This window comes from Cygnus olor, chromosome 1 (assembly GCF_009769625.2).
Source record: "Cygnus olor isolate bCygOlo1 chromosome 1, bCygOlo1.pri.v2, whole genome shotgun sequence".
Lineage (NCBI taxonomy): Eukaryota > Metazoa > Chordata > Aves > Anseriformes > Anatidae > Cygnus > Cygnus olor.
The window spans coordinates 57142090-57161310 of NC_049169.1; the positions used below are offsets into that span (position 1 = coordinate 57142090).

General features: G+C 42.6%; 1 protein-coding gene across 1 annotated transcript in view; it reads left to right on the top strand.

The window, feature by feature from the left end:
* The first annotated feature begins 15850 nt into the window (after positions 1–15850).
* Positions 15851–19221, top strand: part of SYN3 (synapsin III) — a 191884-nt gene continuing 188513 nt past the window's right edge. The window contains exon 1 of the mRNA XM_040559592.1: positions 15851–15989. The gene's annotated coding sequence lies outside the window, so the exon portion shown is untranslated. The remainder of the gene's footprint in view (positions 15990–19221) is intronic.

The window sequence follows — 19221 nt, forward strand, 5'->3', positions numbered from 1 at the left end:
TTTAAGCAACAGTTTAAATATTGCTAGAACAAACTAAATCAGCTCATACTTGAGACAAGTCCAGACAATTCCTGAGACCTTGTGCTGCCAGATCAGTACAAAGCCTTTGGCCTCTAAGTCATAATAATGGAGGTCAAATTTATAGGGTGACACAACAAATCTCAGAGGTGGGGGAAGGGAATAATCCAGTGCAATGTATGCTTATCAGCATCAATGTTGCTCTATAATGGCACCATCCCTAGAAACTAGTCAAACAGTCTTAGTGTGTTTCTTTTATATTAACTCTGTTGGGCCTCATTGTTTCTACATATAAAAATTTCACAAACAAGCATGTAAGTGTCTGCTATATTTGCATACCCCATTTACAACTGCCTTATTTACTCACATTTTTTCCCTTTTCTAACATTGTGCAATGTAGCTTGTATAGCCAGAGAAGGAATACCTTGCAGACATTTAGGTGTATGTTGGAGCTGCTTTCTGAACCACAGCAGACCTCCAATTTTATCAAATCCCTCTTCTTTTTGGCTGGAAGCACTCCAAATACAAGGACTAATCTGTTTTCACAAACAATTCTCATGCTGAATGTCAAAATGACATTGCATTGCAGGAACTGTTAATGGGAGAGCTTTGTGTGATACAAAGAGAAGCAGGCATTTTGTGCATTCTGCTCAGCCCAGCCTTGGCTGCATCCATGCTACAAAGCTAATCCAGACATCTGAGGAGTACAGTGAAGTGCTGGCACCTTTATGAATAATGCCTGGAAGCTTGGCCGGGGAAACCTTGGAGAGGTTGAAGTCAGGCAGGAGGCTGTTCAGAAGGATGATGAGAGTTGGTTCAGGACAAACAATCTATTTGTTTTGTTAACCAGTAACGAGACCTTATAAAGCATCACTGAACATTGTCGTGGCCCAGGATAAACATTTGGTAACCTTTAAATGATTAACATTTGAGGGAGCAGTGGCTGAGAAATGATGTGGCTGTGCTCAGGGCTGTGCAGCTTCCAGCAGGCTCTGCTGCCTTAAGAGGGGGGTGCATTATGCCTAAGGAAAGGAAAATGCTCTGTTCAGGGTGAACAGTGGGTGGAACAGAAGTTTAATGCCCAAGGAAAAGAACTACAGTACTTGAAATATATATATATATATATATAAAGGAGATTAAGCAGCAGCTTGGGCTGCAAGAACTAGATTCATTAATTCACTGGATTAAACATCTGTACCATGGCAGATAACAGGCTTAGTCTGACTGTTGTTCTACTTGATTCTTCTTTTTTTTTTTTTTCTTCTTTCCCTTACTGTCTGTCTGAGGGCTTGGGAGAGACAGGAACTATCATGATTTCAGGTGGCCATTGAAAAGTTTCCACTAGGCTATGTAAAGAGTGGTGGTGAGGATGAATGCAGAAATGGTGTTCAGTAAAAAATAATTGAGATTTGGCCCAACACCTCTGCCTTTCCCACGCTCACTCACCAATAGGCATAGACCTGCGGCCTCAGACCTGTCAAGAAATTCCCCCATGCACACATCCCCAACAGATCGATAGAACTTCAGCATAAATCAATTACAGCAAATTGGAAGAAGGAAAAAAAAATGCCAGTGAGTCAGCAACAGTTGTTACTGGGGAAGGAGGAGAACCAAGTTATAAAGTACAGCAAGAGGGTGGGATGGAGTTACCCAGAAAATTGTTTCTCTTACAGCCAATCTCTAACAAGTGAAATATGCCACTTGGAGTGCTGGCAGCTAACCTGAGAGCAGGCTTCCTGAAAAGTTTCTTCCCTGCTATGGAAAAAAAAAGATCAGACTCAAATGTTGCATACTCACTTAACATCATTCATGCAAAGAGAAGGAACCTGTTATCTTTGTACAGGGAAAACTAGAGGCCAACAAGTTTTCTGTCAGAAAAATTCATCAGCAGTTCATCTCATGTCCAGATGTGTGTAACACAATGGGTTGGACTTGAATGTGCTGTCCCGGAGAGCACTGTAAGAGAAAACGCAGCTATGGGCTGCATACTAAGGACATGCACAGCTAAGAAAATCATACTAGTATTACAAATTACAAACACTAATAGGACCAGAGAGCATTGCTTTGGTTACTAATGTGACTGGTCTTGAATACTTGGAATAATCCTGGGGTGATGGAGTCAGAATGGTTTTCCAAGACCCTGCTCTGTGAACACTACTAAAACTGCTCAGAGGAGCTGCCTTGTTGACTCCAAAGGCTGATGATATTCTAGTAAGTCTTTATTGCAGTAAATAGCCTTACGTTTCCTTGTTTTATGTAAACAATAGCACTGCACACACACATAAAAATTATTTTCATGATCCAATGGCTAAATTCGTGACCCAACAAAACACTGTTGCACTCAGAAGTGTTTGGCCAAGTCTCAATCTCAAATGGACTAGAGGGGCACAAGTCCAAAGTGATTAAAAATCCATCACATAACTTTGGCCTCAGGATATTGAACCCCTGATAAATTGATTAATCATTGTATGATTTAGAGACCAAAACCTGACTGAGCTGAGTTCGTGCTTCCCTGTTGAATCTTGAAAGATTACTTGGTTTTCTTTTCTTACAGCTTCCTTCTTTGAATGCACAGCCTATACTGCAGTGTGCAAAGGAGGGTTGCTGACTGGCTTCATGGCAAAAAGCCACCTCTCAGGCTTCGGGGGGACCCAATCCCATGGTAGGAATTAGTAGGTGCATGATGTCCACCATAACCTGATTTTTGTGATGATGATGATGCCATTCCAGATGGAAGCTATGTGTACAGCATGTTAAGTATGATGGAACTGGGGGATGTTGTAATTCTCCATTTTTCTTCTCAGACTATTCTACGTTTTATCTGTAAGACAGGTAATGAAAACATATTTCTTAGGCTTCCTTTGTCTGTGTTACCTTAATATTCTAGCATCACTGATGACAAATAGAAGCAAAGTTGCATTTGCATTAGTAGAAGATTTAATTATATGGGTTCTGACGCCTGAAGACAGCACCTTAAATTACTCTGTCATGTGGGTTTTTTGTGTTTTCGTTTTCTTTTTTCCTCATTTCTCTTGGCTGGCTTTTTCTCTGTGAGACTCTTGATAAACTGGTGGATTGCTGGTTAGAAGCCCATTGGCTTTTGATGCTATTCTCCTCACATAAAATTGAAATAGAACTTTTGCTTTAGTCTGCTAAACATCAGACAGGTCTGATTTCTCTGCTCTCACCAGCTTTCCCCTACTGCAACTCCACTGATTTACGACTCAGTTACCTTAATTTATAGCTTGAGAAAGAAGCTTTTGAAGCCACAGATTAAAATCTGAACTTGGTTGACTTGTCCATTCATTCTGAATAGCTGTTTTCAGTCGAATATAGTTTTCTGCAAGGTCATTTCAGTTCAGGCTTTCTGAAAAACAGCAAAAAAATCTGAAAGTCTGGCAGTACTTGTGTAGCAGTCAAAGACAGCATTGTTGCTTCAATTAAAATAGGACAGACCCCAGTGGCCTTTACCAATGACTTCTTTCTCTGTGCTGTTCTTGGGGTACCCATTGAATGTCATCATAAATCAAAAGGTGACTGCACTTTGTTATTGCTAGAGAACCATCTAGGCAAAATTTTGATTGAAAGGCTTCATGTAAAACATTTCTGTTCTTTGTTAATGATGCTACAACAGTGGTTTTGCTGATAAAGTCCATAGCAGCGGACTATCAGCTGGAGCTGGTCAGATTGAAAGGGCTAATAAGTGTACATGTATTCTCATTTGCATTTTAGTGCTATTTTTTTGGTGATGCTGATATCTGCAACAGAAGCTTTAACAATAAATTATTGCAGCCACATTTTGTGCCAATATTTCAGCACACTAATAAAATGCCACTTGTGCCAGCAAAGCTGAAATGCCTGTGTGAGTACTTGCAGCACAGTTACATTCAGTCCAATAAATTATACATGCCCAGGAGTGTCCATGGGCACTGAGGCCAACTGGCATGGAGTGGCCTATTTCTGTGATAGTAAATACTCTTGGACTCCAGAACAGCATGGCTTGTACATACTGCCTATTGGGAATAGTCCCAGAAGTGCCCTCATCACTGAACCAGGCATAGGGACGGTTGGTGAGTGTCCCAGTGCACTGTGAAAGTTGTACCTACAAATGCCCTTAATTTGGGCAGAAAAATCCTGCTCATGTCCCACTTCTCTCATCACAGTGCCTGAATGTGGAAAATTTGCAGAGGACTACTGACTCGAAAATGTTGCTCCCGAATGTTTGGGACTGTACTGAACTGCAGCTGTTTCTTGAGATGAAAAGAATGAAAAGACTACATTCATTTTGATAAACAGTATGCTGTGAATTTTTTTGTGGCCTAATTAAAAATTTAAGATGAGAGAAGGAAAGAACATGATGTGATGCAACTGGCATAAACACACACTGAGAATTGAACGGTATTGCCCAAAATATGTTGTGCCTGAATGGAAGAAAAGAGAACAGGTGAAGCTATAAGTCATGCTCTGGAATATCTTGCTTTCTTCTGCAGTTGGCATTATTCCCCCTTTGTGTGTCAAAGCCTAATGTCTGTATAAGCTAGCACACTCCCAGTGAGTGAGAAATCCACTCCCCCTGCCATCTGCTCTCCTGCATGAATAGTTAGGAGGAGGAAACAGGCCCCGTTTAGGAAAAGAGAGAAGCTGGGAGCCAGGCTATTGCAGAGAGAAAATATCCCATAGAAACAAGTGTCAGGCTGGGAGGAGAGAGAAGAGGGAAGATGGATTTCCAGCCTCAGGCAAGTGGGCATGCAGCAGATGATGCTGCTCACAACAGCCAGCGGTGCTTGTAGTGGGAGCTGAGAGGGGGGAGCAGCACTCACATTCCAGCAAACACCGTCCTTGCAAATGTGCCCAAGCCAGCCCTTCTGGGACCCCTTTAAAGTGATTGCCACAGCTCGTGCCTTGTGTGTGATCTTTGAGGTGCTCTGCATTGGCTGAGCAGCAGGACCAAAGATGTGGTCCCCCTCAGAACAAACTTGCTCTCAAAGAGCCTTGCTTCTGTCCTCTGAGTATCTCAGTCTTGTGTTTAGTTGATCCATTTCCTTTTGGAGTTTAAGAGCATCATATCATACTTTATTTCCTAGAGCAATCGATTTGCACTCCATATGGCCTTGTGGGACATCCAGAAACAAATACTTACCACGAAATGACTGTTTCTAACATTGGCTGCTCGCACATGAGGGAAGTGTTAGCAGCACTGCAGGAAACCTGAGCCTCCACCTGCAGCTCGAGTTTATTTTCTGTAGGTTCACAGCTATAAAGGAAGCATCTGTATCACCCACATCTCCTACTGATTGTAAAGCCTTATTTCTTCACAGGACATGTAGAACAACAAGTAAGACAGATATTCAACTCGCAATTCTTGTGAAAAGATTTATAAACCTTTTTATAGGTAACTAGAAAAGATGGTCAATGTCCCAGCGTTTGTCTCCTTGAAATTCTTCAGGGTAGATAATCCAGCAAGTTTATGGTCTTTCATTTTATTCTCCATATTCAGCATTGTGGCTGTTTTCCAGTCAAGCTTTAAATCAACACCTGGCAGCACTGAGTCTCTTCTTCCTGGTCATCAGCAAGATCAGGGCATCAGCACAGCTAACAAGTCTGGTCAGTGCCCTTGTACGTAGTACATCATAGAGACAGTATCTACTGTGCAATACTGTGTTCTAGTCCCAGATGTGGCAACAGGCAGAAGATGCAAGCTTGAAAATGCTAGGCTCTAATTAAAATTGTCGGTATCCCTTCTTTGAGTAGAGATGTTGTGACTTGATTAGACATATCAAAGGGAAGAGCACTGGGACACTGGTGTGCAGGATGGCATTTCCAGCTGCTATGCCTATAGGAGGTGTTCCTATATGCACTGCAAAAAAAAAAAAAAAAAAAAAAAAACAACTCTATTCTTGCACGCACGTGCATGCAAACGGTTGTATTCACTTTTCATCCTGTAGTAACTTTTTTCCCATTCTATCAATAAAGATAAACATACTTCTTCCCTCAGTCATGTAATTTCTATAAGTTTTAATGCCCTTCCACCCCCATCCCATGGGCACACATTTTTACAACATAGAGTATTAAAGCCGTATTTCAGGGGGAAAAATGTTGCATAGCTTTGTGTGTGTGTGTTTATCCCCTCTTGTGAAAAAAAAAACTCTCCTCCAGGTCTATAGCTGCCTTTTCAGTGTGTAACGTATCTGTCTTAAAATAAGTTGTGCAATCCTGTATATCTATCCACTCACCCTTGTTAGCTATGGTTGATCTCTGTTTTTGATGTTGCTCTCTCTGAGTAAGGTTGGAGCAGTTGTTTATCAAGTAGATAAACTTCCAGAAGTTCCCTCAATATAACCCCATTATTCAACAATAACAAACCCCAGATGCATTTTTGATATTGTTCTTTGTTAGTAACAAGACCCTTTTTTGCACATCACCAAAGCTGAATGCATGTATTTTATCTCCTCACACCTTTACCTCACCCCTGAGGTTCCTGCTGATTATTTGAACTTTTATTTCATGCAGTAATTAATGTGTTGTAATAAATTAATTCTTGAGCTTCTTTCCTCTTTCATTAATGCAGGAAACTCTTTGTTGTTCAAAGAGGCTATGTGTCTGCCAGGTTTCACACAACTCATTAAAAAGGACCTTTCAATACTGTAAGCAAATCAACCCTCAACCCAAGCAAAACAGATAGGGACATGGGAAAGTGTGGTGGTTCTACTTACATATTCATCTCTCTTTTGCACAGGTAGATTTTTGTTTGTTTGTTTCCTAACTGATGTTCCCAATGTCTGTGTTTTTCTTGCTTGAAGAGAAAAAGCTTTAATTGAGGGTAAAGGCTGCTCTGCCCTCATGCTTAGGGTCCTGGATATTGTACACTTCTATAAACTCCAAAAAAGTGTGTTGTTTTCCTCCCCTTCCCTGAAGCAGAAGGTGTTTTACTTTGTTTTGTTTTTTCCTTTTCAACAGCTGGCAGTATCTGCATTCTGGGCAGTATCTGCCTATCTAGTGACCACAGTGAGCTTCCTTGTATCGTAATGGTTTGAAAGCCTGGAGGACTTTAAGACGTGTCAGAAGTCATTAAAATGTAGAAGCTTCATCCGCCCACAGTGGTTTCTCTTGATTTTTTTTAACTTTCACTGCGGTAAAGACTCTTTGGGTGTTTTCCTTCCCTCTTTAATTAAAGCAGACAGAAGACTTCTCTGTGAGGTTCTGTGTCTGTTGAATTTCACACTTTGCTTTATTTGAGTAAACAGACCCCATAAATATGTATGGAGAAGAAGCCCCAGCACAAGTAAATTGTTGCAGCTCTTTTCAGAAAATATAAACCTTTCTGAGTGTTCAGTGTGTATTGCTTAGCATGTAGTTGCACTGGGGGTATGTTGTAAGGTAGTTTTGAACTTCTGCTCTAAGTCCAGCTGTGAAGAGGCAGAGTTTGCATGACTGTGTTCACAAGAAAAGGGCAGACGCTATGGCATTTGGGGCTCTGTTGTCTTTTCTTCTCTGTGGGGCCTTTCAGTGTCTGCTCAGGAGCTGAGCTAAAGGAGTACCTACTGAACCAGAGAAGGGAAAAGAAACTTAAGTGGAACAGAACATTTGACTAAGATAACTAGCAAAATGTACTGAATTTGGAAGGCTTAGAAAACCTGAAGCTGTCCAGATATGCTCATTTCAAAAACATTAGGAACCAGAACTATACTAGATATATATAAATTTTAAACCCATGAACATGGGAAAGACATCCATCTTGGCTAAAAGATTTATTTTTGTTTTGTTCAGGCAGATGGTCATTTAGGTAGCAGAAGTAGAAAAAAGTAGAAAAAAATAGGGAATAGAGAAGACCCCATTGCAGAGATCAGTGAAATGTCTGAGCTATAGATATGAAAGCATTCTCCTGGCTGTTCATGAGACAAGATTGCCATGTGTTTTTGTTTAAGCAAATTTGCAGGACAGTACTAGAGAAAAACAGTGAAAACTGATGGACTGTCATTGCCTATCACTTACATGCTTTATAGACATACAATATCACATTTGTTATCGTTAAGGCTGTAAAAACCCTTAATCTGTACCACAGCCTCTAAAGCCAGAGCTGCTGCTCTAGAATAACTGACTTATTTGATCCCAGAACATTATCTACAAAGAAGAACAGGCTATATTCAAAGTTTTCCTGAAGTCATATTATTTATGATGCACCAGAGGAAATATGGGAGGTACCAATGGTGGGAAAGGTGGTCAATACCAATGCTGTCCTAGTGTGCCATTTGGTCCTTACAGTTCTGTCTGGAGCTGGAGCAGATGCCCTGTTTTCTCTCAATTTCACTCCAGCCTGCTGCAGCTCTCTCCTTTCCCTTTAACGTGCTTTGAGAAAGGCATTTAGCCAACAACGTTAGGGAACATGTTTGTATTTGGTCCTCTTATCAGTCAATGAGTAGTTCTAAATTAAAACATGACTTTTCTGCTCATGTTGTCTGTGGTTTCGTTTTACAACCTTGCAAGTAGTTTCTCATTAGATTCCTATGCCCCTGGGAAGTGAGTCGTGCTGAAGTACAGTGGTTATTTGCCCACTACAGAATGCTGTTTGAAAAGCTCCCCTAGGATGTGTGTAGTCTTGAAAGAATTTATTCCCTCACCTTTCTTCACTCCTAAAGGAGCCTGCGTGGCTACACCAGGGTCCTTCTACATTGCCCTCAATCCTACTGGTTCTCCATGTCCTTTTCCCCCTTTCTGCCCCTTCCTTGTTCCTCCCACCTCACCCTGTCCCTTGCTATGTCCTGCATTTTATGGTAATGTCAGACATGCCTCTCTCCATAGCCCAGCAGAGCTGCTGTAGCTGATGCTGCAAGCAGCAGTTGCTGCACAAGAGTACCTAGCTGAGATCTTTGATTTATGCAGAAAAATGTGCCCCTCCATCCAACCTATCTAATTCTTTCAAGGAAAGCCTTTCACATGTTGTTTCTTTATTCTAAATTCTATAGCTGGTAGAGGGATAGACCATTTGAAAAAATAGTAAGGTTTAGTTGCCAGAATTCACAGTTCTAATATTCTACCCTTAATAGCAGGTGCACCTTAATATTAAAAAAAAAATAAATAAAAATGAAATGAGCAGTTAATCAGAGCATTTGTTTTGTTTTCTACCCTCAGGTGCTAAATATAAGAGGTGTTTAAAAGGAGGAAGGAGACAACTCAGCAAAAAAATTATTCTTACATCTTAATTTCCTTTGTTTCATCACTCCAAACCTCAATTTTCTATTCAAATAAGTGCAAAGGTACTATTGAGATTTTTGTAATGGAGTATTGCTTTGTGCTTCAAACCTCAATGGAAAAGGCAGCAAGCCAAACTGTTACCTTAGGGGACAGCAGAACCTTGGATGTGCCAGAAAAAAAAAAATATCAGAGAAAAAAATCAGCTACCTGTATTGCACTGCTGGAGAAGCGAAGAAAAATTCAGTTTCCTATGGCTAATGTAAACTGCAAACTCAAAGGCTGGAGGCAGTTAGTTAAGCAAAACAAACAAAAACGGCAAGAGTTGGAGTAGAAGCTTTGCAGTCATGAAACATCTTGCTAGCAAAACAAAAGTTCACTTAGCTGGGCAGATGTATGGGGAAAGCAGAAGCATTTCTCCTTTCAGTGAAGGACGACATCCAGGTCCGGTTCTGACTAGGTATTTTGATCCGTAATAATTCATTTTGTGTGGGCTATACATAAATAGCAAGTGGCTACTCAGAATGACAAGGAGGGAAGAAGAATATTTAGGGAAACTGTGAAAATTGTTTCCTAATTCCCAAGATATTTGTGATAAACAGTTAAGAAGATGTGGTCCAAAATTATGCAGCTTCAGAGTCTGCAGTGAATGCTATTGGGTTGAATGGCCTCGGGGTACAGCCATTATCATTTTAGACACAACAGTAGGTAATAAAAATGGAAACTATTGCTTAGAAAAAAATTGTTTTTCTGGCATGATGTGTGGAAGTAGGGATAAAAACTAGATTTTGTTGTGCAGCAATAGGTCTCAAAAATATGCCTGAAATACTGAAAAGTATCAAGAATCCAGCGCGATCACAGGAAACAAAAAAAGTATTTTTAAAGTTTCTGAAATAGAAAGTTTGTCTCCCTTCCTTTTCTTCTCATTCTTGTTAGGTTCAGTCCTGCACAGGGTGAGATTTTGAATATCAAGGTGGTTTTGAAAGCGAAATCAGAGGAGTGTCTAACTTTCCAGGCATTTTTAACCCGACTTTGTACCCATGTTTAGTCGATGCCACCATTTTGTAAGCTAAATTCAGTTTTGGAATACTAATGATGCCATTTTGGTGTGTTGGTACTCTGCAGCTCCAAACAGCAGATCCCAATTTCTTTTGTTCAGAGGGAACAAGGAGGACGGGAAGCTGGGTAGACCTGGGAGAATGAGACAGCCTCCCCCACACAAGTTGGCCAAGGGACTCGATGGAGGCAGTCCAGGGCTTTCCATTTCACTTTCTAGTGCTGATCTTACAACTTATCCACAGGTGCCCAAGCTGTTATTAGCCAACAGATTTCTGGATAAATTTTTTACATGCTTTTTTGTATTTGTCGAAAGGGTTACATTGTCAAGTCAGTGTTGTAAACATATGGCCATGGCCAGCGACAACAGTGATCCTCAGAGACATCGCAACACCAATTTGGGGTATCTGGTATTGTGAGATCTCCTGCTTTACACGCTCATGATTTCTACGCCTCAGCTCCTAAACTAGTGATCTGCTGAACTGATGGACAACAGCTGTGCCCCAAGGAAGCTCAGAAGCAAGCTTGGAGGTGGTAAAAGAATTTATTCTATTTATTAAATGGATACACATCCACTTGCCCCACGATCGGCCTTCACGCAAAGCATCATTTCATGGTGAGACATTGTCTCTGAGGCCAAGGCCACTTTGTCCTTGAGGATTTTCCAGGAAAGACATCCCACACAGTGCCCTGGGGGTGGTTTCCTCCAGCATGCTCTCCGATCCTTTTCATGGTTGCTTGGCAACCAGGGAAGGGAGGAGGAGGAGGATGTGAGAGCATGGAGGCACCTGAAGAAACACTCTCTGTAGCAAATCAGTTGGCCAAATCAGCTCTTGGTTCTCCTGAGCTATTCCACTGCTATAAACCTGGTCCTCTGTGATGGTCCTTTTGAGATAATTGTCTGCTAAAGGTGAGGATGATGGTCCTGCTTTAAGTTTACATGAGTTTTGCCTTAATGCGAATCCTTTGGCATTGCAAAAACTATTCTTCTTGAACGGGAATAAGTGAAGTAAGAAACAAGATTTGGTCAGTGCATACCTGTGATATCTTAGCTGCACCTTGCAAATGAACAGCATCCCTTGGCTTAAAGAAGCTCCAGAAGAATTCAGGTCAGCCCTCCCTTCTGAATGTGAGGTTCAGCCTCAGATTTTGTACCAGATGTTCTCCCTGGTTGTCAAAAGCCCCATAAACTCTGAAAGATGAAGTAGTTTTTTCCAATTCAAGAAAGCAAAGAAACAAAGGCACATATTGCCAGTTCTAGTTCCATATGTCCAGTATAGGATTTGTAGTTTGGATGAAAATCTTAAAGGAAACAAGGATGTAAGAGAAAGAAGTCAAAGCTGTGTTTTGTGAGTTGCAGTCTACTGACATGAATTTCATTTTCTAATGGTTGTCTTGGTTCTTGGTCCTGTTGGTCTTTGACCCAATGTTACTGGAGCCTCTACATAATGAAATCATTTGTGCAGGAGGTACAATGGTAGTCTCCCATCTGAATAACTGGTAAGCTCTTGACGTAGTAAGTTCCTGCCCTGGGAAGGACCCAGAGATGAGTCCCTGGTTTGCCTTGTTCAGATTTGGGCCCTCTGTTTCCTTTATCCTAAATGAATGTCATAACATTTCGGATATTGCCCGTGTCAACAGGGGACTAGGTATGTCTCTCTTCTAACCATAGGGAGGTGGAAAATTGTCCCAGGAATAAACAAGAATGTCCTTCTCACATTGGAGACTTCCACAGCCTAGGAACAGTGTTTTGCAAAGTATGGCAGGTGATCTGGGGAAGCAGCAGTATACTTGTATTTTCAAAGTTGATTAGTACTAAAGAGACTCTCACTCAAAAAAACGTATTTGTGTTTTCTTGCATCAGAAAAAAAAAACATAGTTGGATAAACTACATCTTTCTAAGACACCGTATTGCTATGATGCTTGAGATGGCAAGAAGTCATTGCAACCAATAAACTTGTTATAGAAATACGTTGCTAATGTAAGTAAAGTAGTTATTGTTTTCTTTCTAGATTAAGAAGTGATAGTTGGAAAGTCTCAAAAAGTTTACTGTAATCACAAGTCAATATTGCTGAAGAATGAAAAATTCTTCTAGTTAGGAGCATGTGTGGGACACGGAAACATATTTTCAATGGTATGGCAATATGCTTCTTATGGAGACCACCATACATGTAAGCAGTAGCACTGAATCCCCAGCAGAATGCCTCAATCTGACTAGGTGAAATGCAGCTTGTCCCGAAGACATCTCACTTCAGAAAATGGCATCCCAGACACTGAGAAGGAGCCCATTCCTGCCCTGTTACTTCTCAGATTTATTTCTGTGGAACCTGCCATTTGAATGCCTCTGCTGCTGTTACACCATCCCAAGAGCATGTTTGCCAAGCTGACAGCTGTTAAAGAGGCTGTCACAATATATTCAGCATGAAAAAATGCCCACTCCAACCTCTGATCTGTGCCGCATGTTGTGGGTTCAAAACAAGCCTCCATGGCTTGTGTGCAGTCTGATCCAGTCCTGCTGCTACAATGTCATTAGCTAATGACTATTAGCTGGGGGGAAAGAAAGAAAGAAAGAAAAAAAGTAAATATCCAGACTCATCTGCAAGTAGAGAGCCAATTCAGCTCCTGTTTTATATTCAGGTCAAACCAATCAGAGGTTACATTAACAATCTATAAAGGTGGCACCCAAACACTAGCAAGACAACTTCATCAAAAGATCAACTTCTCCAACACAAGGTGCTGAAACATTGCCACCCAGAATTAGGCAGACTGTTAGTCAGTCTTGGGACTCAAAGGGTAAACAGGACATCAGATAAGGTAGGACTTATATCTTGGTAATTAATACTTGCGACTAGCGATTTTTTAATAAATTCTTGAATGTTTGGATCCCTGCAGTATGTGTGCTTTAGCCTTGGCAAGTATCCCACATTTGTAGTACAACACTCACAACAATGCAATCATATATATCTCCCTGAATTTCTAAGTTGCTTGTTTTTTTCATCTCTGAACGCAGTTCTCATCCGGGCAGGAGGGAGAAGCTTTTCACAAAAGCTGACTCCATCTACATGTGTTTCATTTTCTTTAACTTTGAGTATGCCCCCTTTTTTGTCTCTGTCCTACAAAAGGGGCTTGTGCCCAATGAAGCATCATTTCAAATGAACACATGAAAACTTCCAATGGCAAGAAATTGATCAGAAATAATGACAAGGAAGGAAAGATCTTCCAGGTAAACTCCAAAGCTTTCTGAAAGTTTTCATAAAAATAAGAGGTTCTCTGTTTTAATCCAAAAACACTTCAGCTATTACAATTGAGACCCAAAAGACTTCACTTCAAAATTTCTCCTAAACTAATGATTTTCTTAGAGTGCTTGCAATAGAAAAAAAAATGTTCAGCTGAAAAGAAATTACCCAGAGAACCAGTTTTGATTCAACAGCCATACTAAGGATTTAATTCCTGCAAAAATCTTTAGTATCCTGTCTTCCATTTGCTGAGCCTGTCAGCTTTTTCTGACACCGTTCATCCTGCTATTTGTCTTGCCATTTTGTCCTCAAGTTTGCTCTAACTCACTTCATGGAATTGGTGGAAGACTTCACTCAGCTTACCCCAGCTTTCAGATGTTTTCCACAGGCTGCAGCTGGGACCATGATTCCTTCTCTCCCCAATTTCTCCATGACTGTAGTGATCTGTTTTTTTTGTTGTTGTTGGTTTGTTTTTTTTCAGTGCTTGTCCACGAAGAAGCCTCATGTCGTATCTCCCACTCTACCTGGTTGTGCACTACTGCTGTGGTGCCTGCTCTGTGGGGCTCTCAGCTGGGCTTCTCTCACCAGAGCTAAGTTCACAATAGTGCTGGCAGAGCTGGCTTGTGCCCTCTTTAGCCAAAGCTTGGCTCCCGATTGTTAAACCTTTAGTCAGGGAGGCTTTGATGCTGGGAATTAACTTGAAAGGGATTTGATAACCAAGGGCCATATTCGTGATGCAGAGCTTTCCATTGAAGAGCTTTCTCCCTCCCGAGCTTCTCCTGAATTTTGAGCAGATTCTCTGGTTGCCCTGGCAACAGCCTAATTTGTTCTCTTTTTGTGATTTAAGTAAGCATCATGTAAAAACTGTTCAATAAATGATGCTGAACCACCCTGAGTTTTGGTAGTGACATTGGGCAGCTTGCCACATGGCTTAATTTAATTGCTCTGAAGCTAGCACCAAGTGCATAATTCAAGATTTTGTTTAGCACAAAAGCTCTTAAAAGTTTGGAAGGCTGCAAGGGAAAGAGGGGGGAGAAAAGAGCAGCTGCCATTCTTCGAAAGTAAAGCATCTTCAGGAGCAGGAAGGTAATTTTGGCCCTTTCTGGCCCTTTTTGGCCTGCCTTTGTAGCTGTGTTGATACTTGGGCTTGATTTCACGGGGGCTGAACATTCGACCTCATGTTCTCTTGGACTCCAAGGGAGGTGGGTTCCTGTAATGGGAAGAAAAATGTCTTCTCCATTCTGCCTGTTTATTTTAAGTCACAGTGGAATGACATGACTGTTTCTAAGTGCAGTGCATGTGGACATGTACTAGCAATAGGTTTGAATATTGCTGTGAGTGGTTATTAAAAAGCCTTGCTTGCTGACCTGGACATGAGTAGTGTTGTCCCACTGAGGTCCTCCTCTTCAGGCGTTGGACCCACGAGAAACCCTTCAGGTACACCAGGGGCTCTGAGGTTCAACAAGGATAGTGGTGTCCCCATTAGGGGTAGCTGCAGTGCTCTGTAACTCTTCAAATGAAGCTTCATCCGGGGAAGAAGGACAATGTTGATTTAGGGGAAAACTACTTTTTGGGAAACAGATGTGTTGTAAGTTCTCATTACAAATGTACAAATTTCTGGTCTGAAAAAAAAAAATGCAGAACACCTTAGTCATTTGGTCTGGAAGAAAACTACCACTTCAACGTGGAGTGTTTTTTTTGGTGTGGGGATGCAGACTCCCACAGCTGGTGTGTGAAATCACAGTCCCTGGGTGATGCACATATGAGCCTTCCAGGAACCCCGTACTTGCATCCCTTGGTGTCTGAACGGATGGGATGACAGAGCAGTTGCTGAACAGAGAATATTGTGGTACAAGGCAGACTCTCCCATTTCCTTGTGATCTGCCTGTCTTGTCACTCCCTTCTGCAGAACAGTTTTATTCTTTTCACATGTCTTGCATTCAAGGAAAGATGCAAAGCGTTTGGTGCGCTGCGTGTGATATCACTCTGCCTGGACAGAGATCGCTGTGTTCTCTGAGATGGTAATGGCCATGCACCAGGGAAATACTGTGCTGTAGGACGGTCACACAGCAATGAAAAGGGAATGCCGTGGCTTTTGGGGGAGGAGGACAAGAGAGACAGAATGGGGAATACAAGTGGGTAATCTGAGGTCTCCTTTTCAGCAGCAACAGATTCTGGTTTCTTTACCCGCCCCTCTTTGGTAAGAGAAAAGCCTGCCAGTGGGGATGAAGCCAGTGACACCGGAGCCTGCACATCCTTGTTGTTTCACTAAATTATTCATCCTGTTCCTGTGATAATATAGTTATAAGGAGGAGCCTAATTGAATTTACTGTCTGGCTTTGGCCAATAGGGTGATAAGGATCCAGCAGAATGGGATGACGGTGAATCCTGCCAGTGTGCTGTGAATGTGAAGCAGGAGGGACTGGCAGTTTGCGTGCAGGAGGGAAAGCGAACAGGTCCAGGGCCCCCGGATTAGCAGCCCAAGGAAAGGTAAGGGGGTGAGCGGGAACGGGGCTCGCCAGAATCTGACCCTGTGCCACAAAGGTGTTTTTGTTTAGAGAAAAGCACTCTGCAGGTAATGTTTTCCCACAGGGCTTGGAGGGAAAGGGAATGTGTGTGGTAGCACTTGCTCAATGCATGAAGTGTGTGCCTTTGTCTTTATATGTGCTGCAGGGCTTTATAATATCGCGTGTTTATTATGCTTGTCTGTACGGAGATGCCTGTGTTTTATATGGATGCAGCAGCAACCTATGAAACCCATGCATTAAAAAACGCAGTGAGAGCAGCGAAAAGACAGAAATTACCTCATGGGGAGTCTGGAGAAAACAGCAGCGCTCTCTGGTTTGATTGAAAATGGAAATGCAGAAGCTCTTAGTGAGCTGCTTGCAATCAAAAAAGAGCAAGTGCATGTGCATCTGTCTGTGTACGTACCGAATCTGCAGTGAGATATGAAAATGGGAAAGAGGAGGTCAGACTGGAGTATTAGTCATGGCAGGTGGAGATAAATGACAAGCAATCTGTGTAATCAGATTCTCTAACATGGAGAGAGAGTGCATGAGAGTAGAGGTGTGGATTAATCCTATCTGCTGCTGAGCCACCTACACCTGGAAGTCAAGGTTAGGGGGATCAGGACAGGTAATCTGACTGGCTGGAAGAACCAATGATCAAGCTGTCCTGTTTGCTGCGTGCTCAAGTGATTAGCTATTGAGTTGTTTCCACAGATTTGCTGCCTCCCTTTTAACCGCACAAAGAGAGGCTGAGCATCTCTGAGGGTCAGGTTAAAGACCACGAATTAACATTATCTGGAAGAACAGAAGCACGGCAGCTAAATTAGCCTCTGCTCTTCGTTCTGTTTCACTGAATTTGCTCTGATAACAAGTGACTGCTAAACAGGCAGGGCAGGTGGGGAAAGCTGGATTACATGTGTGACAAGTGCCACTAAGCCATGTAGACAGGGAACATTGTACCGAGGATGTTACAGTCCCGCTCCCACAGCTTACATCTTTGGCAGCAGGCTGGCCCAAGCTGGCAAACCTTAGCCCAGCCACCAGTTGGAGCAGGGTCTGCAGCTTGCTGTAAGGCAGTCACAGGTTTAGCTGCTTTTTGTATGCCTTCATCACCTCATTCTTTTAAAGCCAGGTTCCAAATGGAGGTGTTAAGCCAAGGAGAACTCAACCATGTAGCTTACCTGTGGGTGTCTTATCTCAGTTGGAAACTCCTAGGGTGAGTGCTGAGGGAGGTTTGCTTTTTCAGCTTGCTCAGAAGGTGATAGCCAGAAGCTCCCTCTGAAAAGAGCAGTAAGGCAGAGAGCCCCACAGGAACAGCACACATAATGGCTCATCTTGTATTAACCCAACCTGTTCACTCCAAGGAAGTTCTAACCTCGAGTAAGTCCTCCTCCTGCCCTGACACCGGATCTCTTACAGCGGGGGTTAGCTTTCCCCTGCCAAAGCTTCTTTCTCTTCACAGGTTTTCCCTTGTAGCCCAAAGATGGGGAAATACAAACACAGTGGATGTTCCCACCAGGGAGCATCTCCCTGTGCACCTTGCCCCCTGCCCGAGAGGTTGTGGGCAGAAGTCCCTGGGGTGTGCTGTTGGGGGGGGTGGGCCCAGCCTGACCTCTACCATCCTGCAGCTTGTGTGTGTGCCCCAAGTGAGACTGAAGGGGAGAGAAAACATGTCCTGCCTCTTAGCACAGGTGCAAAAAGGCTCCACCTTACAGAGGATGTTTGTATTTGCTGACAGAAATCCCAAAGGGAATGTGCTGCAGCTTCTGGTAGGAGGGAGCCATGCTCTCTGCCTCACCTGAATTACAGGTGCCAACTGAAAAACAGGCCCAAGGGTACATACTGAAAGCTTGTGTGCTTTTTTGTCCCCTGATTTCTCCTGCCTCTTTCCCATCCTTCAGTTCCCGTAAGTTAGCAGAAACATGGTCATATTTGAGTTTGCCTTCAACTTTCACATACAAGAGTCAGCTGGGAAATGAACCAAAACAAACCTGGCCATCTGAAAATAAACTCCCTGGCAAACCTGACTTCTCTCCCTTACCTCTGCCCCTGCAAAGGAGCAATAATTAAATAACTTGCTCATTCACACGCTCCTAAAGGGTCTGGAGTCTCCAGGTGCAGAGCAGAGTGCTCTCCTACCAAAAAGGGGGCCGTGCTGAAGACTCCATCTCTCCACCCTTCAGAGGAAGCCGTTTGCACCTGCCTGTTTTGGGATACCAGCATCTTCCTCGGGAGATGCACATGGGGAGTTGGGCAGGAGGAGCATCCCTCCAACCCTGCCGCAGCAGCAGCCCGGCATGCGCTTGCAGCATTTAGCGCCGGTCGGGTGACTGCATTGTCTGCCTCTGCCCTCGGAGTCAACAGCGAGGCTCGGAAATGGGCGAAACGCCAGCATATTCCCAGGGAAGCTGATGTCATTGCCAGCTTGCCAGTGCCAGAGACAGTGCTGGAAACCTGAGGTTGCTTTTGCCATTAATTGCCCGAGATGATTAATTCAGGCGATGATATCATTTTCCTGGGTGGAGGTTAGGAGGTTACGTACTCGAGTAATGAGGGGTGTGATGGGATGTCAAACTTGTGCTCTGCAGTGAGGTTAACACTAATTACAAGAAGCCAGCCACAGTATCCTCCAGATCATCCTTCTTCCCCTGGAAACAGCACCATTTTTCTTCTGCTCTCCCGTCTTGCTGTTCATGACTTTTTTTATTATTTTTTTCTTCGTGTGATTAATGAGTTGCTCCTGTGGGATATGCAGTATTGCAAATTCTAACTGAAACACCGTGCTCTTAACTTTCACAGCTCTTGCTTAAGAAGGCTTGTTGCTTTAATTTTAACTTTAATTAAGGCTTTTTTCACCTTGCAGATCTCATTCCACTTTCTAAGAATTCCTTGTATTTGTGTCATTTACACTGCACTATCTGGCAAATATATATATATATTATATATGTATTACCCTTAAAAGTAATAAAGTAGCTTTGGTTCTCATTGCACAGTGGCTAGTGTGCTGCATTGTGGCTCTCCCCTCAGAGGATGCTGCTCTGTCTATAGGTGTGTAGGATTGCTTTTTAATCACCCTGGAAATTCTCCAGAATATTGGGTTTTGCAGTTAAATTCTAGGATGTTTTACTGTTTCTGAACTTTCTAAGGTTGATATCTCTTTCCTGCCACATTGACAGCTAAGCAAATAAGCACAGAATTCCCAGGTGGAAATCGCA